Below are 22,998 nucleotides of genomic sequence, written 5' to 3' on the forward strand. Positions count from 1 at the left end.
CCCCTTATTCTTTATATGCCACAAAACAGACATTTATGGCCTACTTCACTACAAAGCACTCACAAAGGCAGAAGATTCATGACATTAGAAGGCAAGCATTTTTTTTGCTGAAATAGGCATAATAAGATCCAACAGCAAGAAGATAAAGTTGAGGAAATCCTAAAACAAGTAAAGCAACTTTTACATGTGTAGGTTATTAACCAGGGTTATTATATACCAGAACAGATTATCAAAGCATAGGGTCAATATTCCATTACTTGATGTCTGTAAATCAAGACTGGATACATTTCTGAGAGAAATTTATGGTCAGTCTTAGATAGGAAGTTAAATTATATGACCATACTTGTCCCTTCTTGCCTTACAATTCTATGAGATGTGTGAAATTTGTGAAGACTGAAGTCCTATGTATATTTACAGAGCAAGTTTTAAAGTGCAGATGAGATCATCCGAGATCGTACATAGCATCCTGTATATGGGGGACACATCTAGGGTGTGAAAGCTTGATTCATTTCTATTCAACCCGTTATTTCTTAGACTTCCCAGATGTACAAGGTAATTTAATCTGTGATTGTGATCTTTTTATACCTTTTATGAAATTACTTGTCACGATCCAAATCCCTTCAAACATAACATTGATTAATATTAGTGTGTGATAGCTGTGTCTGTGAATTGGACTATAATTGTGAGTTCTGTGTGTGCAAAGAAGAGAACACACAGCATATAGGCAGAATTTCAGAGTGCTACACTGCAAACATAGATGTACAAACTAGCAAAATGGATGATCTCATCTGTTCTTGATATTGAGAAACAAACATGGCGATTGCATTATTGTCACAAAATTCTTATTGTTTAGGTTAAATTTGCAGATTTAGTACAACTGATTTAGCATAATACTTTCTTGGAATCTTGTACTGCCAAGTGTGTCCTTTGCAATGCATAAATCAAAAAGACATAACAAAGACACTGAGGAATAACAAGACATAAAAATTCTGTCAATTCATTTCCTATGGAATAAGCTGCAGATCTGTCTGATGGCACTTCTTATCCATTACAGATGGAAAAATTGAGATGCCAAAGTTGGATTTGTTTTTCAGTGAGCCGAGTGTCTCCACCTCTCTGGGGAACATTTTTTTTTAATGAATAGATTGTCTTAGAACTTCAGATTAGGTAAACAATGGGGATCATTTACAAATTAAAAACAGAGGGATTTATTCTACTTATCTGTCTTTCATCTTTGATTGGAAAAACTTTCCTTTCCTTGCTGATGAGGCAAGAATGCTTTTACAGAAAAGCCTGAAGATACAATTAGGAAACTTCTGGAATTTCCAGCCAAATCCATAAGCAAAAGAGCAACAGCATCTGATGAGGAAAACAAGAGGCTCCTCCCCCATGCCTTTAAAGTAGGCTCTTCAGGGTTCCTCTGCCAAACACAGGAAACTTCTATTAATCCCCCCAATTTACAAAAGGAAGAGGGGAAGTAGAGGTTTATCCCTCTCCCAGGCTGCTTCCATTCTCCTCAATGCAGGACAAGGGTATAACATAAAGAGTTAAAGCTAATCTTTCTATTTAAATGCCTGTCCACTATTTTAAGCAAGTAAAATTGAAATATTTGTCAAGCAAAATAGTTCCTCCCCCCATTTTCACCTCATTTGTCAACTGAGTACAGATTAGGGAGAGGCATCATTTATGACTTGCTTTATCTCCAGGGAGATGACTAACAATATCTTATGTTGAGTGGCACAGAACAGCTAAAAGATAAAACTCACATCAAGGGGCATATTTTTAAAATGTTTAAAACCCTTTAATGGATGAATGCTTGTATTTTAAATTCCTTCATGATGGTTCAAAGGTAACCTTTTACACTACCATGAGACTCTGAAAGAGAGGGCTTGAGTTTTTCCCATTCATTATGGAGGAGAGGGGGTCTACTGGCTTCTGTAAGAAATATGGACCTGTGTTCTCATGTTACCCTCTATCAGAGCCAACAGTGGTATTAATGCAATTACATATGTGTACTTAGCACAACAACATAGTCTGTCCCCAGCCCCTTTGCACAACTGAGTCCTTAATGTATTAGTGTGGACGTATTCCAGAATATAAAATGAAGACCCTATCTTGCCTAGTTATTACTGTGCGGTAGGAATATACACTTCTCTACCACTAATATTTGTATTATAGTAGTGAGAGGCCTCAAATTAGACCATGGTCCTTTTGTGCTACATCAGTAGTTTTCAACCTTTTTTCATTTGTGGACCCCTAAAAAATTCTCAGTGGAGGTACAGACCCCTTTTAATTGTAAGACTAGGTGAAGACAGAAGGGATAATTTTTGCCCAATCTGGCCCCTGGAAAAGCTCTACAGCTCTGACCAAACAGAAATGCATGGCTGCAGAGTGCTTTAAAAAGGCCCAATTGAGGTGTGTATGTTGGCTCAGATTAAATGAGGGTTTAGAGGAAGATGTTTAAAAAATGGAACACTCTTAGTAACTTCTGCCTGTACATGCCTGGACAAAGCTTAGTACTGCTCCTGGTGTTGTTTTCAGAATGGGAAGAAGCAGAAGTCTGGGGAGGGAGATCTATTTTGAGGGATCCCCAGCCATGCTGGAGTGGAGAGGCAGGTGGATTGGGGGGCTCCAATCCACCTGCCCCTCCACTGCAGCATGCTGGGAGACCCCCAGAATGGATCCTTGCTTTCTCCTCCTCCCATCCTGAGACAGAATAGGATAGAGGTTGCAGACATGGAGCCTTTTTTCCTTGATTAGCTCCGAATTGGAGCTGATCCTTCACCCTCCCGATCCAACAACTCATGTCTGTTGGCTTGGGATAATCAGTCATACTTATAGAGTTTTCTGTGATACACCAGAAGTTGGACCAGGGAGGAACATTTCTGTCTGTGCCTTCTGAGTATTCATATACTTTGATTGATCATAGTTATCTTTCACAGACCACTTAGACATAGGATGCCTAAGGGCATCCTTAGGATACCTAAGGTCCATACCCAGGGGTCTGTGGACCACAGGTTGAAACCACAGTGCTACACTGTATAAAACCCTCTGCAATTTTCTATTGTAGTTAATTTGAAAAAGATGACAAAGCTTCACATTTCTGTCTAGTTGTGTCACTTGGTGGTGAGTGTGCATTATATGTCCATCCCTCACTTTGTCTATAAGCCTGGAGTCATAGAGGATGTAAAGCTGTTACAACCTAAGCTGGAAGTCACGGTACTGACCCAGTTTAAGCCAAGTTGTGAGTGTGTAGCTTCATAATTGCTCACTTCACAAGAATGCTTCTGCTTCACATTGCTGAATATTAACTGGGTCCTTTGCTTTTAAAACAAAGCAAAAATATTTCCTAGTATAGCCTATTGTCAAGTTTACCGTAGAATACATTTCATTGGCTGTATTGATATAATTCAGGCTGCTGTTCTGCTTTTGGGATAGCAAGACATAAGATAGGGATGTAGAGGACATGACAGTTATCTGGAGAGCCTAGGCTCTAGGCTTTACATTGAAAATACCACACTATATTCACCATTCTTATAATTTAATAACTTGTTGTGCTAATGTTTATTATTCCAGAAAGGTTTTAGAAACAGAAAATATTAATACATTCCAACTCTAGTTAAGTGTAGACTGTGTTTTACCCATTATTTCATTTCAAAAGCAGTCTGTGATCAAAATGGTTATCAGGCCATGAAGGGTCAACTGCATAAAGTGAAGAACTAACATTAATTTACAGTCATATTCTCTCTAATTCAGAGATAATGTAGTCAATGACTTAGAAGCACACAAAAGTTTCCTTTTAATTAGTGTGCAGCACAAGTGGAAGATATACTGAATCATCTTTACCAGTTGCCTTTGGGAAAGAAAGTTGATTTCCAAAGCCAAAGAAGGATTTGCTTCAGTAAGATTACAGACAAAAATCTATTATTTCTCATTTAAAATGAAATACGTGTCCACAGGTTTTGGAGAGCATGGAACTGTTGTGAACTGCATCCATTCTATCATCTTCCAACCCCAAAGTGAAGTGCTTCCAAGATTGTTTAAGGGACCAACTCAGATAGGATACTCTTCCCCCATCTCCCATAACATCATCATCAATTCTGTTTTTATGTGAGGTTTTATCCACAGCACGGCATCTACGTTGACACAAATCTTAGTGTTAAGTACACTTACCCTGGGGATGCATACATATAAATAAATGCATCAACTCATGTAAGTACTATTTCAGGGAATTAAAGGCACATCTACACTTTGTCCCTGATACTTGCACTGCTCTTGATTACATCTGCCTAGTCTCACCTGCTCTTACATGCCAAACTTGGAAATGTTGCAGTAAATCTGCTGTGGGGATGCTCCCTGCAGCCATGTGGCACATATTAGAGCAGATTTCTCAAGAAAACCTGCAGGGATGGATGTCCCAAGAGTGGTTTGACTGCTGAAATTCCATGTATTGCACAGATGAACAGGAGCAGGTTGGTGTGTCATGCTCAAAAGTGTTCCTTCCGACAGGGACATAGTTGCAGAAATAGTTTGCAGAAATAGGTTTTGAATTAACAGTGTCTGTCTTGCTTCTAGTTTCAGAAAGGAATCAGTAGATTTTAAAACCAGAAGAAGTTATTGGGATCATCTGATATTAGCACCTCACACAATAATTTGTTCCTCAAGCCTATAACTGCTGTTTAAGTTGGAACATGTCTTGTAAAAGTACTCAGTTTTCATGTACAGACTTCAAATGAAGGAGAATCTAACACTTCCTAGGAGAGTTGTTCCTGGACTGATTAATTATCTGCATTTAAAAATGACCAATTCAGTTCTCCTCTGAATCTGTCTAGCTTTAGATTTCAAACCTTAGATCTTGATACGCCATTTTCTTTTAAGTTAAAGGATTTTCTACTACCAGAAAGCTCTTTTTTATGTAGGTTCCTGTAGTCCACAATCAAGATAAAATTAGTCATTCATTGTAAGAGGCAGGTTTTCTGGACATTGTACATTATTGTAAGGATTGCATCATTACAATCAATCATTACAATTACAATTACAATCAATTTACAATTCACAATTATAATCGTTACAATCAATACACTGATCATATCATTACAATTATATCTGTCTTTTCCAAACCTTGCAATTCTTTTTGACATGGGGACAGCAGAAATGGATTTCAGGCAGTCTTAGAATTTTGGGGCACCAAAGCAATTTACTTCTAACATATGTCAAATGTAAATTATCTTTTTTCTTTATCTCACTACTGTGCAGTAAGTATTTGGCAGCCAAAGGCTTAAGCAACACACCCCACACCTAACTGGGGTCAGAAACATTGGAAAACTGCTGACTACAGGGGGCTTTCAATCTGACTGCATCTCACTGTATAGAAAATGCGTGTGTAGGTGTAAAAGGGGAAGTACTGTGGAACACAATCTCTAATTGCACATTTGGAATGTAGCCACATATTCTTTCAAATTATTCATTTACTGTTTGCAAACCTTTGGTAATGTCCATTATTAAAGGACTTTCATAAGCATATCCAACTCCTCAGTCATTTCCTATTCGTGGACTTAGCCTGGGCTCTAAAGAAATCATTCATTCAGTACAAAGCTCCTGTAGAGGGCATCATACAGGGCACAAAATTGAAGAGATTATGTCACCAAGGTTGTGTTCTTCTTACACCACAAGAAAAGCCCCCTTCTTTGTGTGCTGCTACAGTAATCAGAGCAGGAAGGCCTTAAAGGTATGCAAACTACTAACAATAAAATGTCCCAAATCTCTCTATAAGTATTTATAAAGTTGCTTCCCTAAACAACTGAACATCACACAATTGATTTACTTTTAAAGAAATCTTTCCAAACAACCACACACATCAACGAATGAAATGATAAGCAAATATACAAATTTGCATATTGCTTTATACATAAACTCTATATCATATGAACTAACATATTAACACTTTGGAGTTAAGCTTCTCTGTTACAGGGTAATTTTAATTCAACTTATACAAATGCACTGAAGGCATTGCACTGCTAAAGAGTGAAGTGTGAAACACTGGAATCAGTACTAACATATCAGCATGGATGAATATTGGGAAAGTCATAAGAAAGTCCTAATCCATCTCTGAGTGGAGGTAAAAAAGGAACTTCCAGAAAGTTCTCTGACACTTGGCTTGGGTTCCTAATGGCTACAATTTATGTTAACAGTCATTATTGCATTGTTTATACTCTTAGTGTTCATATTCTTGTTAAGAAACACATCACAGAAGCCTAAACACTAAATATTATTTTCCATGTTAGACTACATGCATATGGAGATAGTAACACATCATAACTTTAAATAATATAAAAGGACTAGTAAGAAATGAAAGCAGATGAGAGGGGTTTTTTGTCAATAATACTGCACTCCTTTTAATTGTAGACATGCAGAGAAACATCTCCCCTCCTAAATAAGCGTAGCTACTGAGAAGGTGTTTTGGGAAAATATAATGAAGCAGTGAAACCCTGTTAAAGTGTTGCTTTCACCCTCCCAGGCCTGTTATGTTGTTTCTGTGACTTACTAGCTTCTAAGTGGTGCTACAAAGGTACTTCTGGAGAGCTGAAATGCTGCTGCTAAAGTATAACGTGTTAATTAGAAGCAGCTATTACAAAACTCATCTGTCCAAGTATCTAGGAGCCTGCAGCAAAGATATGAGAAAGATACTTTGCTAGCAATTTGCTGTTTGCCTAAAGTGGTCCACCTACTAGTTTCAATCTGCAGATATTTGGTTCAATTCACAATAAGAATAGACTTTTGTATATTTGTATAGAGGGGTTTAGATTTGAGGAACTGAATTAATATTGCTGTCCACTAACTTCAGCTTCATAAACCACTAGATTAAGAATTACCAGTTAGTGGCTAAGATACTTTCAAAGTGCTCTGTCAGCATTCAGAAAGCCATGGAACATGTAGGGTTGGATTTCTGAATTGGATTGGTCTGAGTTGGATTGGTCAGTGCTTAAACAGCTTGTTATACTTGTGCTTACATATAAGTTTACGCAACTCTGATTCAGTTAATTTATTAGGTGTCACTCTATCCTGTCTTCTGTCCAACTTCAGACCAACATGGTATAAAAGAGTATTTAATACCATTCTGTGAAGGTATAAAAAATAATTGTACACAGTGGAAAGCAGTAAAGACTTTGTTTACTACAGGAAACGGGACATGGAAGCAGTTACCCAAATAGTTTTATTATGGAGGGATCATGTGCTATTCCCTTGTGAGGCCCTATTGCACTATTTCAGTGTAATAAAAATTGCACTTTCATTCTACTGCTCAGGAGGTCTTTGCTGGAAGAAAATGGTTTGGAGTAATTTATAGATGTCATCTCTTTTAAATAACTGCATCATAGCAAAAGCTTGGACTGTGTCTATTTTATAAGTGTTTATGTAGTTTTATGTCAGAAAAAGACAAACTGGCAATGTCAAGTGTTAGTTCCACAACAGCAGAGTTAAGCACATGTAAGGCAGTTCAAAGTCAGTGTCAGGTCACCTTTATCTGGCCTTACACCATCCTGGTGGCTACTGGTTTCCACTTAGCCACTGATGAAAGTTAAAGCAATCTTAATGTTCTGAGAGGGCTGTAATGGCACTTCAGATCACTGATCAAGCCCACTCTATCCCTTAGCATATCCTCTATTGAAAACTCATGGCAATCAGGAGAGGTCCCAGATGATTGGAAGAGGGCAAATATAGTGCCCATATTTAAAAAAGGGAAAAGGAGGATCCAGGGAACTACAGACTAGTCAGCCTCACCTCAGTCCCTCGAAAAATCATGGAGCTGTTCCTCAAGGAATCAATTTCTAAGCACTTGGAGAAGAAGAAGGTGATTAGGAACAGTCTGCATGGATTCACCAAGGGCAAGTCATGTCTGACCGACCTGATTGATTTCTATAATGAGATCACTGGCTCTGTGGACATAGGGAGACCAGTGGATGTGGTTTACCTTGATATGGTCTCCCACAACATTCTTGCAGGCAAGCTACGGAAGTACAGGCTGGATGAATGGACTTTAAGGTGGATAGAAAACTGGCTGGAGCATCAGGCTCAATAAATGGCTGGACCTAGACAAACTGGAATGACCTATACACATTTGAAGATTGGGCCGAAAGGAATCTCATGAGGTTCAACAAAGACAAGTGCAAAGTCCTGCACTTAGGACGGAACACTCCCATGCACCAGTACAGGCTGGGGGCTGACTGGCTGGGCAGCAGCTTTGTGGAAAAGGACCTGAGGTTACAGTGGACAATAAGCTGACTATGAGCCAACAGTGTGCCCTTGTTGCAAAGAAGGTCAACAGTATACTGAGCTGCATTAGTACGTATATTGCCAGCAGGTCAAGAGAAGAGGGTTATTATTCCCCTTCTGGACACATCTGGAGTACTGTGTCCAGTTTTAGGCCCCCCAAAAAGGGTGTAGAGAAATTGGAGAGAGTCTAGCAGAGGGCAACAAAATGGTGAGGACACTTGGGCACATGTCTTATAAGGAGAGTCTGAGGGAATTGGGCTTATTTAGTCTAGAGAAGACAATACTGAGAGCGGATTTAATAGAAACCTTCAACTACCTGAAGGGTGGTTTCAAAGAGGATGGATTGAGACTCTTCTCAGTGGTGGCAGGTGACAGAACAAGGAACAACAGGTCTCAAGTTTTAGCAAGAGAAGTTTAGGTTAGATATGAGGAAAAATGTTCTTGCTAGGAGGGTGGTAAAACAGTGGAACAGGTTACCCAGAGAGGTGGTGGAATCTCCATCCTTGGAAGTTTTTAGGAGTCAGCAGGACAAAGCTTTGGCAGGGATGATCTAATTGGGGATGGTCCTGCTTTGAGCAGGTGGTTGGACTAGAAGACCTCCTGAGGTTCCTTCCAACCCTACTTTTCTATGATTCAATTCCAGAACAGGGGTGACTACACTTTGCTAGGGTGTGGAAGAATTCTCAGCTGCCTTGGGAGAGAGGCTTCAAGTACTCTGAAATACCAGAGTGACACAAAGAGAAGTTAGCTGGGTATAGCAATATTTCAATTGATTTTTGACTTACTAGCATTTTTGCATAAGAATGTTATGGTATGCTACACATTTCTGGCACACCAAAGATAACTTAAAATGCAGAATTGCTATTGATTGTATCAACAAGCACAGTAGATGAAATCTGTGAACAGTTAACTAATTGTTCCTTTTTAACTATCCTTTAATAGAGCTAAGTACACTTTTTAAAAAAGTAGTTTCAGACTCTGTGAGTTTGATTATGAAAGGGGTACTGCAAATTAAACCCAAAACTTAGATCTAGTACACATCAGGGTACTGACTTTCTCCTATTAACCTTATGGTGGGTGAGAGGGGGACTCAGCAGAGAAACAAATTTTTAAGTTTCCCATTTGTTGAAATCCTCTAACTGTGTGATATTGCAGATGCCCATGAAGTGGATGAGACCTTTTGTCTATCAGACTCAGTGGTAATCATTACTGAATTAAGAACTGGGAAGTCTTTTGGAGATAATGGAATGTGCTTATGAGAATCTAAGGCTAAACGTCTTACTGTTGACTCTTATTGTTGACAGCTGATTTGTACTTTTATGTTCACCATGCACTCTATGGCCAGCCTGGTGGCATTCTGACTCATGCAAATGCCATTAGTCACCTTGCTTCTCACTGCATTTGGGGAAAACAAATGTTTTTACAAAAGGAAATTTTTGATTTTGAGGAGCTCTGGTTTACAGCTGTTTTTGCTTTATATAGGTTGAGTTGGTAGGGGCACTGGAATTAATTCTGAAAACTAGAATCGGAGGTAATGGGAATGAGGTGCCCTGTAATTCCATGATCGGACCAAATGAGCAGTGATGTGTGTGTTTAACTCACTTATCATTTTGACTTTACAGCCGCCCTTTGTGGAGAACATTGCAAACCAGTTAATGTCTGCTTCTAGGTAAAGATATGCAAAACCTTTATACTGTAATGTACATCAGATAGATGGTTGTGGTGAAATTCTTGCATTATAGACAGCAGGATGTGTGGAGCCCTACACTTCTCTCCCTTAGCTGACAAGTTTGTAGAAAGAAAGTTACAGCTTTCTTCCGTTTTCACTCTGAGTATCCTTTCTCATTGCTCTAATTGCTCCAATCATTCCCTTCACTGTTGACATTAATGTCATTTCAGCTGCCCCCGCAAACCCTTCTTCATGCTGCTCTTCAACCTTTCTCACCTCTTATCTTTTCCTGTCTTCTTTTCTCACTCACACTTTTTCTCTAGTATTTCTAAAATACATCTTAAAATAAAAGTTAATATATTCAAAACCTCACCTAAAAACATTTGTCCATGTGCAGACACATATCCCCTGCCCCGTGCCAAAAAAGCCACATACGACAATGTCTCTTTACTCTATTTCCTATGCATATATATTTTTAATCCCTTTGGCCTAGCCTACCTGTCTTTTCTATTTAAACTGTAATCTTTTCAGATCAGGAATACCTCTTACATTTGGTTTGATACAGTACCTAGTACAATGGATCTCTGATTAATGGTAGGGGACTCTAGCCTCTACCATAACACAAATAAAAATAGTAATAATTTTTATTACTGATATTATAGTTCAGCATTTCTAACCATTATCTTGACTTGCCATAACTTTTAACAAAATGGCCATTCTCTTCAGTCCTTCTAAAAAAAATCAGAACCTGTTTAAGACTTCAAATATTTGTCAAACCACGTGAATGAAACTGAAACTTACAGTAAAAACAGAAAATAAATTGACACACCATGAGTCCTGAAAGCAAACCTCCAATTGACTTAACACAAAATACTACATTACTGTAAAATGAAGCATAGAGTTCAAAGGGATCTTTCTTCTCTTATGCTACTCTTTAAATCCTATAGGAAATCTTCAAAGAACTCTTTATAGTTAATTTCTTTTGGGTGAGTGTGTGTGTGTGTGTGTGTGTGTGCGCGCGTGTCTGAAACTAAAGCAAAAATGTAACTCTAATGATAGAGCTTGAAACAAATGTTTGCTGCTCATTCTGGATGAGTGTCAGCTAAATGAACTAACATTTCAGGTGGGGGGAGTCAGTGAGTACACTACTGCTTATGGAAATGAAATACAGACCTGTGACAAAGGCTGTTTTGCCTATAGAATGATGGTTTGTATTCTCTGATGGAATTAAAAATATTTACTGAATAAAATACTAACAGTGATTATTCTGCTAAATTTAACAGAATTAGTTTAATTTGTATTCATGGATAAGACAAACATTTTTGCAAGAAAAATCAGATTTTTTCAGGTAGCATATGAAAGTCTAATACCAAGTTGTTCAGACTGGGTTGCCTGAAGTTAAATACCTAATTACAATTTAAGGGACTTAACTGCTTAATATTTTGCGTACCTATAGGTCTGATTTATATTAATAAAACTTTGGGTGTTGAGAACCTTAGAAACTCTTGCCATTTCATTTATATTTGGGTGTATAGATATGGACTTAGAGTTTATTTGTATGCCCAAGTTTGAAATTTTTGGGTTTTGATGTTTTGCTCAGAACATGAAGATGTATGAAAATTTTGAATTTTTTGTGGTATTGTATAACTTTTCAGTTTGTTTGGAATGTGGAGAGAAGTTCTAAGCAGAAGATATGTGCAAGTTTGTCACTACTGTTACACACACTGCATAGTCAGTATAACTGTACCATTTGTTCTATATAAACTTGATTTGTCTAATGCATAGGAATCAAACATCCAGCCTGCAGGGCTCCATTGGACATGACTGTTGGTGCAAGGGGTGGGGAGTAAGGACTATACTGCTGTCACTTGGCCCTCTACCATTCACCCCATGGCTGCTTGGCCATGGTTGCTTGTCCCACTGCCTCCACCACCAGCTTGCCCTGCTGCTGGCCCAGCTGCTGCCTCTGCTGCCACTTGCCTCGACATTCTCAGGTCCAGATCCAGCCTGAGGCACATGGTAAGTCTGACACGCCTGATCTGAGGTAAAGGTTGCTTGTCATTCAATGCCAAATCCTTCACTTAAAACCATTCCAAGCCATTCCATTCTAGGTGAACACAGCACGAGATAGAGGGAGAAATATCATGTATTACTGCCTTCAGCTAAGGAGATTTCACCTACCATACTGTCCTCTTTCCTTCCCTAGCTGATGGTCAGTCAGCCAAGGCTGAGCCCACCCACTTTGTACTGGAACACTATCACCCAAAGTCATTCCTTTCATTCTAGGTGCAAGAGCAAGTTCTGTAACAACTCCTGGGAAGGAGCAACAATTGTCCATTTTTCAACATCACACAGTTGCTGCATCTGACATTTATTCTAGCATCGTGTGTAGAACGTCTCTGTTCACTGTGCCACTAAGGTTCCATTTTCTCTGCAATGAAGAGGCATGATTTCCATTTCTCAGCAACTGTAATTAATGCTATGGAAATTATGCATGCCAATTAAAAAAGCAACTGCCCTACCATGTTTTAGCTGACATTTGTAACTAACTACTAACTGCACTACTTAGCAATGTGAGCTACTCTGTTGCTGGTTAAAAAAACCAGTCAAACAGCTCCTTATTATTCATTACTAAATAGTTCAAAGATATTGCTGACTGTGGAGAAGCAATGTCTTCGGTTCTCCTTTTCCATTAACATTTTGATTTGTCATAAGGATGCTTCTGCTTAGGGAAAGTCCTTTGTTTTCCTCCTCTTACTCTCCCAGTAATAACATTTGATAAGAAAGAGAATTATGCTAAATATTTCAATCAAAAAAAAATCTTTTTTGCTCTACTTTTCCTCCACTTTCTTGTTAAGAATGACCAAGTTATCCTTCTATTTTCTGGTATTATCATTTTTCATTAAATAAATTTATTACTTCAAAACACAGTGAAGAAACAAAAGTGACTGAAAATACATCTGAATTTAGTCACAAGCATTATTAGCAGTGACAACAGATCTAACAAGAGGTGAAGTTCAAAAAATAGAAATTAAATTTCCAATTCTCACCTTAATTCTAATATAAACATGAACATTAAGCTCGAGTAATGTTCTAATCAGATTTTTAACTGCCAGTATTACTATTAAATCTGTCATTTTCCAAAGTGGTAAAAAGTGTAGGTAACAAAAACCTAATGGAACAAGGTGTAACAGGATTTGCCTTAAAGAAGCTGACCTGTTAGGAAACTTAAAATGAAATAAAGAAAAAAAAGTCAGCTCACCTAATTTGAACTTTCCCTCATTAGGCTTGTCATTTTGGGCCTTGGAGTGACTTTCTTCTCCAATATGAAATTTAGAACTTTATAAACCCTAAAAGAAAAATGAGTACTTTGAAATAATAACACAATGAATGTTGTGAAACAAAGTGTTCTTGTGTTTTTACTTTGACTTACAATATCAGAAGGGTACTTCATTTAGCAGAGGTCATCAAGGTTCAGGAGGAAAGATGGAACTGTGCTTTCTTTTGAACATTTTTCAAACTATTGACTTCACTTAAATAAACACTGAAAGCACAGTCTGTAACTTTATCCATTTCCCCTTGATTTTTTTCATTAACAGTGTGGATAAAAAAAAACATGGAATACCAAAATATGCTTAGTTATAATTTGCAAATATATTCAAAACTTTTCACTCAGAAATGCGCAGAGAATTAAAAGCATTCTTTGTCGGGGTATTTAAGGACATGGGAAAGAAAATTAATATAAGAAACTGATTTGGAACAAAAAAAAGTGAAATTAAAGTATTTGACTGAGTAAATGTTATTACTGTGTTAAAATAAAAGTCAATGGGGAAATTAATGTTTAATGATAATAATATGGAAAAAGAAAAACATAACTATTTGAAATATATATCTGAAACATTCTGACACAGTGCTCTATTCTTATGGAAAATCACTTTTTTTTCACTTCTCATTTTTAGATTTATTGACCAAATAACATTGGAAGAAGTAGGCTATTGCCTATGAAAGCATATGCTCTGAATTAATTAGTCTATAAGGTGCCACCTTGCCCTGTCTTCTTCCTACATTCAGTCTAATATAGCTAACTATTTTTCTCCACAACATGAGTGTTTTATGTCTCCTTTGTGACACAGTTCTTGGATAGAGACTTTACCATTATAATGTGTATCCTTATAATGTATACCGCCTACCATTTTCAGTTAGCTGAAATATTGTTTGTGGAGCTGAACTACATGATATGCATCACTTTATGACTAAGGTAGTACTGTATTCTTCCTTTGGGATGGTATAAATAGAAATTACAAGGGAAGGTCTCTTTACTAATAAACCACGCCATACAGAAAGCTACTGGGTGAGCTTGATATGGGGAGTATTTTCCACGATAGGAAATTGCTTTGCACTTCTTTAATTTTGTGTGTGTGTGTGTGTGTGTGTGTGTGTGTGTGAAGACTTTATGACCATTGGTAATAGCAAAAAACCCCAATGCTTTAACTGTCTCATGATAAGGGAAAGTGAGAACCTGATGTGAAGACCAAAGTGACATACAAATATTCAGTTTCCCTTGGGACTCATTGCTTTCCCAGGAGAAACCATGTGTGTACAGTCTAACCTGTGCCTATCAGACTCTCACCCTAAGAGCCTTGGATTCCTTTATGGAATTCTTACACCGGTGAAACTTGCAATGAATTCAAAGGAAAATTGACCTAGCTACCAAATGGTACTATTTTTTCTTTATTTTATTCAGAAAAAATACATAAATAAAAGTGTTTAAGTGAGTCATTCTTCAATGTAATGGAAATGGAAATTAGTTTTCTTCCCCAAAAATTCAAAAATCAGATTTACAACAGCTTTGATATTAAGTAACTCTGGAGTTAAAATGGATTGTTCTGTTAGATGAGCACAACCCCAAACTGGCTTGTTCCTGTCATAGATTTCATAGATTTCATAGACATCAGGGCTGGAAGGGACCTCGAAAGATCATCGAGTCCAGCCCCCTGCCCAAAGGGCAGGAAGTCAGCTGCGTCATAGGATCCCAGCAAGATAAGCATCCAATTTACTCTGTCAAACTACAAGTAGTTGTTTTACTAATTTTTCTTAAATTGGAATAAGGATGAAAGCATAAATCATTATTGTTGATCAACATCTAATTATCATAATTGAATAATACTATGAACAAGAACATAACATTAGAAATATAAAGTTTTACTAAGAAAGTATACTTCCTTCCCCTCATACTCAAAACTTTTGCAGTATATTTATATACTTAAATTTCCTTTTATTAATCTAATTTATCTAATTACCAGGGATCTGGGTTTTCCATTTGCCATGGAAAAACATGGTGAAATGTGGATTTTCTAATTTTAAGGAAAACCCCTGTCGCAGGGCTCTCAGGCGCTCTGCGACTGGGAGCAGAAGCGGCTCAGGAGAGATCCCTAGTGTTAGGAAGAGGGAAGCGCAGCTGCCAGTCATCAGGACTGCGCAGGTGCCAGTTGCCCTAGCAACTGGGGAAACTTAGGGACAGGAAGGGGTGGAGCTTAGCCCTTCTTAAGCCCACACAGAAGGCTAGGAGGGCAGTTCCCCTCCAGCTGCCGAGGGAGGAGGAACTCAGCCAGAACAAAGGGGAGAACTCTGATGGCCAGAATAGCCCTGGGCTCTTGCTGGGGGTTGATGCGCGAGCCTCTGGTAGGGTGAGATGTATACCCTGACCCGAACAGTCAAGCTGCTATGTTGTGGCTCGGGATTTTGGGTTTTGGGTTATAGTCGGTTGGCTTATGGTTTGTGTTTATTTGTATGGTACCAGAGGACCGGGTGAGGCTGTAGGGGTGAAAGGAGGCCTCACGGGAGCACCCCAGTAATCTGGGGGTTCCTGGTGCCCTGTGGGGCACAGTGAGTGGTGCCAGGTAGGCACAGCTGTTTGCACCAGTGTGGCGTGGTGTTGAGGGGTATTGACCCCAGCCCTGTGGGGTGGCTGCACGGAGAGAAGCCCCAGGAAGGGGCAGGGTGCATTGGCCCAGCTCCAAGGCTAGGAGGCAACAAGGAGTCCCGGAGTTAGGGGGCAGTGAGGAGCCCCAGGAGTGAAGAGGGGTGGCGAGGGCCCTGAGAATGAGAAGGGGCGATGAAGAGCCCCAAGGACAAACGAAGGGCCGAGACATAATAACATGGCCCAAGTTAGATCATACAAGCACCATCTGCGAGGCTTGGGCTGCGGTGCAGGGGAGGAAAAAGAGCCACAGACAACGCCCCCTGCCATTGGGGTGCACAAAAATGGGCAGCCTCCCGCTAATTCCAATCAACCATCAATTATAAGTAAGATCAAGTTGTGGCAGGAGAGAGTGGGCAGGCAACTGGCCCATTGCAGAAGGATGGAGCCGCGTGTCCGGAGAGGCTCCGAAAGTGGCATTCCTGTTACACCCCCCATGGATTTTCTATTTTTAAAGAGAAAAATACAATTTTTTCCTTTAAAGGGAGAAAAAACATGGGAAACAGCGGGCTTTCCTTTGCAGGTTGGCAGAGTTCCAGCCTGCAAGGGGCTGGGGGAAGTGGGAGGAGGACGAGGGGGCACCATTTGCATATGTGCACATATACATGCATGTGGCAGCCATGAAGTATGGAGAGCAGCTCCCGCAGCTCCCTGCAGGTAGGTTGGGGGGGGGTGTGTGTGGGAGATGGTAATTGAGGCCACCATAATGAGGGAGGGAAGGAAAAAAGAATGGGGTTAGGCAGGGCTGGGAGTGCTGCCCAGCTAAAGGCAGTGAGTGGGGCCCAGCAAGGAAATGTGTGGCTGCACAGCCTGGCTAGGGAGCAGGACGGAGTCATGGGTGGCTTGTCTGGGCAGTAGTGCGGGGAAGGGGGTTAGCTTCCTTCTGCTGTGGACACTTGGGGGGGACATGGGGAACACAAGCCCCCCAGATTTGTGCAGGGGGCAGATGCTGGCTGGCAGCTGCAAGCTCAGAGTTCCCTGCCCTGCTGCTCTTCCCCTGGGGGTCTCCATAGCCCAGTAGGCGGGACTCAGTGCAGCAGGGCAAAGCAGGTTGGGGAGACTCAGTGCTGCTGCCAGGAGCCCCACAATGCCATGGTGAGGCACCCCCTGCCCACCCAGTAGCAGCAGGTGTGGTGTGCAGTGTTCTGCCCCCTGTTGATGCTGGGCAGACAGGGAGCACCTCGCCATAGTGCCATGAGACTCCTGGTGGTGGCACCAAGCCTCCCCACCCTGCCCTGATCTCTGAGGTCCCAGCCACTGGACTGCAGAGCCCTCAAGTCTGCAATGGGCAGCCCACAATTGCCTCCTTCCATGGGCTCTGCTTCAGCTGTGCCATCCATGGGGGAGGGGGAGCTGGGCTCTGCACTTCTCTCTGGCCACAGCAGTTGTTGTCTTCCACAGGCAGCAGCTAGGGCTTGGGTGCTGCTGGTGGGGGTGGGGCCTGTGGACCCAGATCCTTGGCCCTGTAGCCTTGGCAGCTGTGGGCAGTGGACTGCAGGTCATGAGTGACGGGCACCAGAATGGGTGTGGGTACTGTAGTTTAGGAAATGAGGCATAATGGTAGGGCCAGGGGGCTGTAGGTGGGAAATGAAGGGCACCAGTTGATCTGGGAGGTTGTGGGTAGGGAGTGAGAGGCAGTGGCATTTATTTATTTTAAAATGAAAATGTTGGGGGTGGGAGGATATGAGGGGGAGGATCCATATAGTTTGGACATAAAATATTATCCCAGTTGGACACACACAATATCCTTTTTTTTCCCCATGATGCAAAGAATTCTTAGAGCAACTGCATAGTTGAGATAGACAAGCTTTCAAATCATGACCTTTTCATTACATCAGTAAACACTCTGAGATTAAAATTCCTATTAACAAATAAAGACTTGGCAAAAACCGCTGATAGTTTCTAGGGTCAGAAGGGACTTGAACAGATCAAGTCTGTCCCCCTCAGGCCCCGGGGGGGGGGGGGGGGCGCACCCAGGCAAAGGGTCAGTGTGGATCTAGTCAGGGAACTTCTGGAGGGACTGGACATATTTAAATCAGCTGGTCCTGACAATCTCCACCCAAGAGTGCTGAGGGAATTAGTTGAGCTCATTGTGGGACCCCTGCATGGCTTTACGAGCACTCATGGTGCTCTGGTGTGGTGCCAGAGGACTGGAAGAGGGCCAACATGGTTCCCATCTTCAAAAAAGGGAGGAAAGTGGACCCAGGGAACTATAGGCCAGTTAGTCTTACCTTGATCCTGGGTAAGCTTTTTGAGAGAATTATTTTGGTGCATGTCCATAAGGGGCCAGCAGGGGAGGTTATGCTTAGGGGCAACCAACATGGGTTTGTTAGAGGCAGATCCTGTCAGACCAACCTGGTGGCCTTCTATGTCCAGGTCACCAAATCCTTAGATGCAGGGGTAGCAGTGGACGTTGTCTTTCTGGACTTTAGGAAGGCCTTCGACACCGTCTCTCACCCCATTCTCATTAAAAAAAATAGGGGACTGTGGTGTTGACACTTACACAGTCAAATGGGTCGCTAACTGGCTGGAGGGCCACACCCAGAGAGTGGTAGTTTGATGGGTTATTTTTGACCTGGAGGGATGTGGGCAGTGGGGTCCCACAGGGCTCAGTCCTCGGGCCCACACTGTTCAACATCTGGATCAGTGACTTGGACGAGGGGGTAAAAAGCACCCTGTTCAAATTTGCTGATGACACTAAGATGTGGGGGCAAGTGGGCACACTAGAAGGGAGGAATAGGCTGCAATCAAACCTAGACAGGTTACAGGGGTCGGTGGATGAGAACAGGATGGGTTTCAATACTGACAAGTGCAAGGTACTGCACCTGGAGAGAAAGAACCAGCAGCATACCTACAGGCTAGGGAACTCCCTTCTTATCAGTGCAGAGGCAGAAAAGTATCTTGGAATCACTATTGATGCCAATATGAACATGGGCCAGCAGTGTGGGGAAGCAGTCAGGAAGGCCAACCACACCTTGTCATGCATCCACGGATGCATTTCTAGCAGGTCCAAGGAGGGGATCCTCCCCTTCTATGCAAAACTGGTCAGGCCGCAGTTGGAGTACTGTGTCCAGTTCTGAGCGCTGCACTTCAGGAGGGATGTGGACAACATGGAGAGGGTCCAGAGGAGGCCACTTGCATGATCAGGGGGCAGCAGGGCAGGCCCTATGAGGAGAGGCTACGGGACCTGAACCTGTTCAGCCTCCACAAGAGAAGGCTGAGGGGGGATCTAGTGGCCTGTTACAAACTAGTTAGAGGGGACTAGCAGGCATTGGGGGAGTCCCTGTTCCCCAGAACACTACCAGGAGTGACTAGAAATAATGGTCACAAGCTGGCAGAGGGTAGATGCAGACTGCACATGAGGAGGCACTACTTCATTGTCAGGGTGGCTAGGATCTGGAACCAACTTCCAAGCAAAGTGGTGCTGGCTCCTACCCTGGGGTCTTTAAGAAGAGGCTAGACAAACACCTTGCTGGGGTCATTTGACCCAGTACTTTTTCCTGCCATGGGAGGGGGTCAGACTTGATGATCTGCTCAGGTCCCTTCTGACCCTATCAACTATGAACTATGAACTATGACCCCTTGGTCTGGGCAGGAAAAAATTCTGGGATCATAACCCAGCCAGGTATCTATCCACCCTCCTCTTGAAGACCTCCCTTGGGAGTCCATTCAAGAGCCTGGAGGCCCTATCCATAAAGCAATGCCTCTGATATCAATGCTGAACCTGCTTTCGATCAATTTCTGGCTGTTATTCCTTGTTATCCTAGGTGGTGCCCAGGGGAACAAAGCCTCACCTATTTTCCGCTGGTCCCCCCAGTGAATTTATAGATGGCCACCAGATCCCTTCTCAGTCTTCTCTTGTGAAGGCTGAATAGATCCACAAAGATAGTCTATCTTTGTAGGGCCTGGCCTGCTGCCCCCGACCATGCAAGTGGCCCTCCTCTGGACCCTCGTTAGCCACAACCCTCTTAAAGTGTGGCACCCAGAACTGGACGCAGTATTCCAACTGGCTTGGCTAAAAGTTTGTCCATCTTTTATCTTTTAATTCTCTTTTTTGAACTGAAGAAAACACAGTAACTTAAGTGGCTAATTCTGAACAGAAATATATTTGCTTATAATTTTTCACTTGCAATTAACAACTGGGTTGAATTGGTAGCTGTCTGATCTGTAACTACCCAGTTAAGCCTGCATAGTCTTTGTATATATCTTTAAATGGTCTTTATTGATCTTTTGCAAAACAAAGACTAGTTGCCACCATTACAAAGCTGTCTTCCATCCAAACACACAACATATTATCTTGCAACAGAGCAAGATATACCAGGAATGGTGTTCCTAGAAATATGAAAAATGAACTCTTTATTTTGCCATGAAAATACTACTGAGACAAAAAAGATTGTGGTGATAAATGTTAGCTCATACAGGGCGTGTCTACATAAGTGTTTATTGAGAAGTACACTAGTTCGCTCCATAGTAAAATGTCTCAGTCTACACCTGTGGCCCTACTGGGCCTACCTCAGCAGGGTAGTACTTGTAAATACTAGTACTATCCTGCTGAATAGTTTGTTTTACTTCAGAGCAAGCACTGACATGGATGGACAAAGCATGAGCATGCTTCAGTGTGGGGGCTGCCTGCTAGTTAGCCCCACACTGGAGTACCCTAGCCAGCCCCTCTGCAGCACATTGAACTGGGTTGGAGCATCCCCAGGCCAATTCCCCAGGCCTCCTGCCAGCTGGGACTTCTCTGACCCAGCTCAACATGCTATGCTCCCAGGGCCATATTCAAACAGCATGACCAGGAGGAATAAACTCTGGCACATGTAGACACACCCATTGATGATATGATTAGACTAAATTGAATTAAGACACATTGGAGAAAAAGATGAATAATTTAACTACCCACCATTCTAGAAGAATGGAGAGGATAGAAACTCATGATTCAGTAATATTCCTGATCAGGTTCCCATGATATATGAAACACAAGTTTTGATTATGTCCTGTATTATGCACTAAATAATTCTAAAACATTGTCCTTCCACCTCTGTTCCTGTTGAGCTAATTTATCCTATCATAGCTCATACAAATACAAATTTCAGGCATCCCAAAGGTTATCATAATAAGCAAAAAATCATAAGGCTGACATCTAATTTATTACATAAATTATATCTACTTAATTATTTAGACAGCCATCTTTCTTCCCTGTGTAGAAACTAAAGCCTTTAAACTATAATTTAATGTACTAGTGTAATGTAGAAAAAAAGTTTTGTGAAGAAAAAAGGCTCAAACATTTGGATGGCAATTCCAATCATGAAAAAAAATAATTTTATAAGCACATATTAACTGAGGGACGGTCACAGGCATTAAGATGTCCTGCTCCTTTAAGGACTGAAACTGCTAGGGAGAGAGCCCTAGCAGTCAGCAGAGAGCCCCAGCTGCTGCTTACCAGGGCAGCCAGAATGAGATAGTTGGCCCACACCTGCTAGTGGTCAGCTGACCATAAGGGCCAGGGCCAAGCACATGTATAAACCCCAGGTCTGCGACCAGGAAGGCAGTTCTCTGCCAGCGGTTAAGGGTGAAGGAGTTCCCTAGAGGAAGCAAAGGGAAAATGCCTAAGTTCTGCTCCTGGTAATGTTAAGGGACAGAGCATACCCTGTGCGGCTTGAGTTATGGTGTGGGCTTGCATTTTTAATTTTGTTTATAACACTGGTAGCTTGGGTGAGGCTATTGGGGAAGAGGGAGACCTCACTGGGGGTCCACTACAGCGTGGAGACCCCAGCACCAGACAAGAGTGCAGTGTTCGGGGGTGCACAGGCCCCCGCGCCAGAGAGGGTGCAGTGTTCGGGGGTGCACAGGCCCCCGCGCCAGAGAGGGTGCAGTGTTCGGGGCTGTGGAGAGCCCAGCACCAGTGTGGGCACAGAGTTAGACAGGGCTGCAAAGAGCCCAGCAGGAGAGGATTTGTAAAAATGGATTTACTGTTAAGCTATTGAGTTATATTTATCCCTCTAGAAACAAATAACTTAATTCATTTTTATATTGGAAATGAGCTATGCACTTTTCTTTATTGACCTATATTATTGATTGATATTTGGAATGTTTACCGTTTTTATTTAACCTGTTCCAAAATAATTGTCCAATAAAAAACACACATAAAATAGCTTACTGGAAATAAGAGATGCCACTATTCTATTTTTTACAGTACTCCAACATTTTAAATACTGAATCAGCTATCTGATATGCATTTAAATGTTATATTTAAAACTTTATTTAAGGTACCCGTGCTTATCAAAATAGATGGTTTTTACATTTCCATATTGATTCTTAAGATGGGAGGCAATATTAGTATGGCATTGTAATTTAGCTCCCTATTTTTTCTTTCTATTGTTAGTATCTTTTCCTTCTTGTGAAAATTTAACATTTGAAAAGTGTTGCATTTACATAGGTATCTTTTTACCTTTGTCTGATGCTATAGCTGTTACATGGTTCTTCATTGCTCAACTAAATGAAGAAATCTTTTTTTATACAAAGGTGGAGAAACCAAAATTTGAGAGACAGTGAGACTTTTTCCTATCCATTTGGGGTCTAGTTTGGGTAAATCCCATATAATCATGATGGGGCCATTGGAGCAGGTACCCAAGTTGATCAACTAACACCTGGCATTCGGCTCTCACCTCCCTCCCCCTCAACGTCCCAAATGCCTCATTTTCTCTCACCTGGCATGACTCTGGTGGTAAGGATTATTGAAGAGTGGCCCCTTAGTTCAGATGAAAAGAGTAACTTTCAGTGCCCCTGCAGCTATGGTCATATCACAGGGCCTCCCCTGTTCACCCTGTACATTGTTTGGGATTAGAGGACCATGCCACATCCCCTGACCAGCTCTGCAGACTTCTAAGCTCTGACTAGCCCCTCAGACTCACCAGTGTGTAAACAGGAAGTCTCCAGACCTCTCTGGCACCAATTAGAAGTTTCTCCAGGGCTTGCTATCCCAAAACAACCCATAAATAGACTACACATTCCTTCAAAGTGCCTTCAATGGCCTTCTGTCTTCCCCTGTAGCTGCCTCAGGCTTCATAACTTAGGTTCC

At 41.4% G+C, this 22,998-nt stretch overlaps 1 protein-coding gene across 1 annotated transcript in view; it reads right to left on the reverse strand.

Moving 5' to 3' along the window:
• Positions 1-22,998, reverse strand: part of CDH18 (cadherin 18) — a 1,127,064-nt gene that overhangs the window by 635,022 nt on the left and 469,044 nt on the right. The window contains exon 3 of the mRNA XM_090049911.1: positions 13,203-13,290. The gene's annotated coding sequence lies outside the window, so the exon portion shown is untranslated. The remainder of the gene's footprint in view (positions 1-13,202; positions 13,291-22,998) is intronic.

Source organism: Crocodylus siamensis, chromosome 5, assembly GCF_052110815.1.
Source record: "Crocodylus siamensis isolate JL-2025a chromosome 5, ASM5211081v1, whole genome shotgun sequence".
Classification (NCBI taxonomy): Eukaryota; Metazoa; Chordata; order Crocodylia; family Crocodylidae; genus Crocodylus; species Crocodylus siamensis.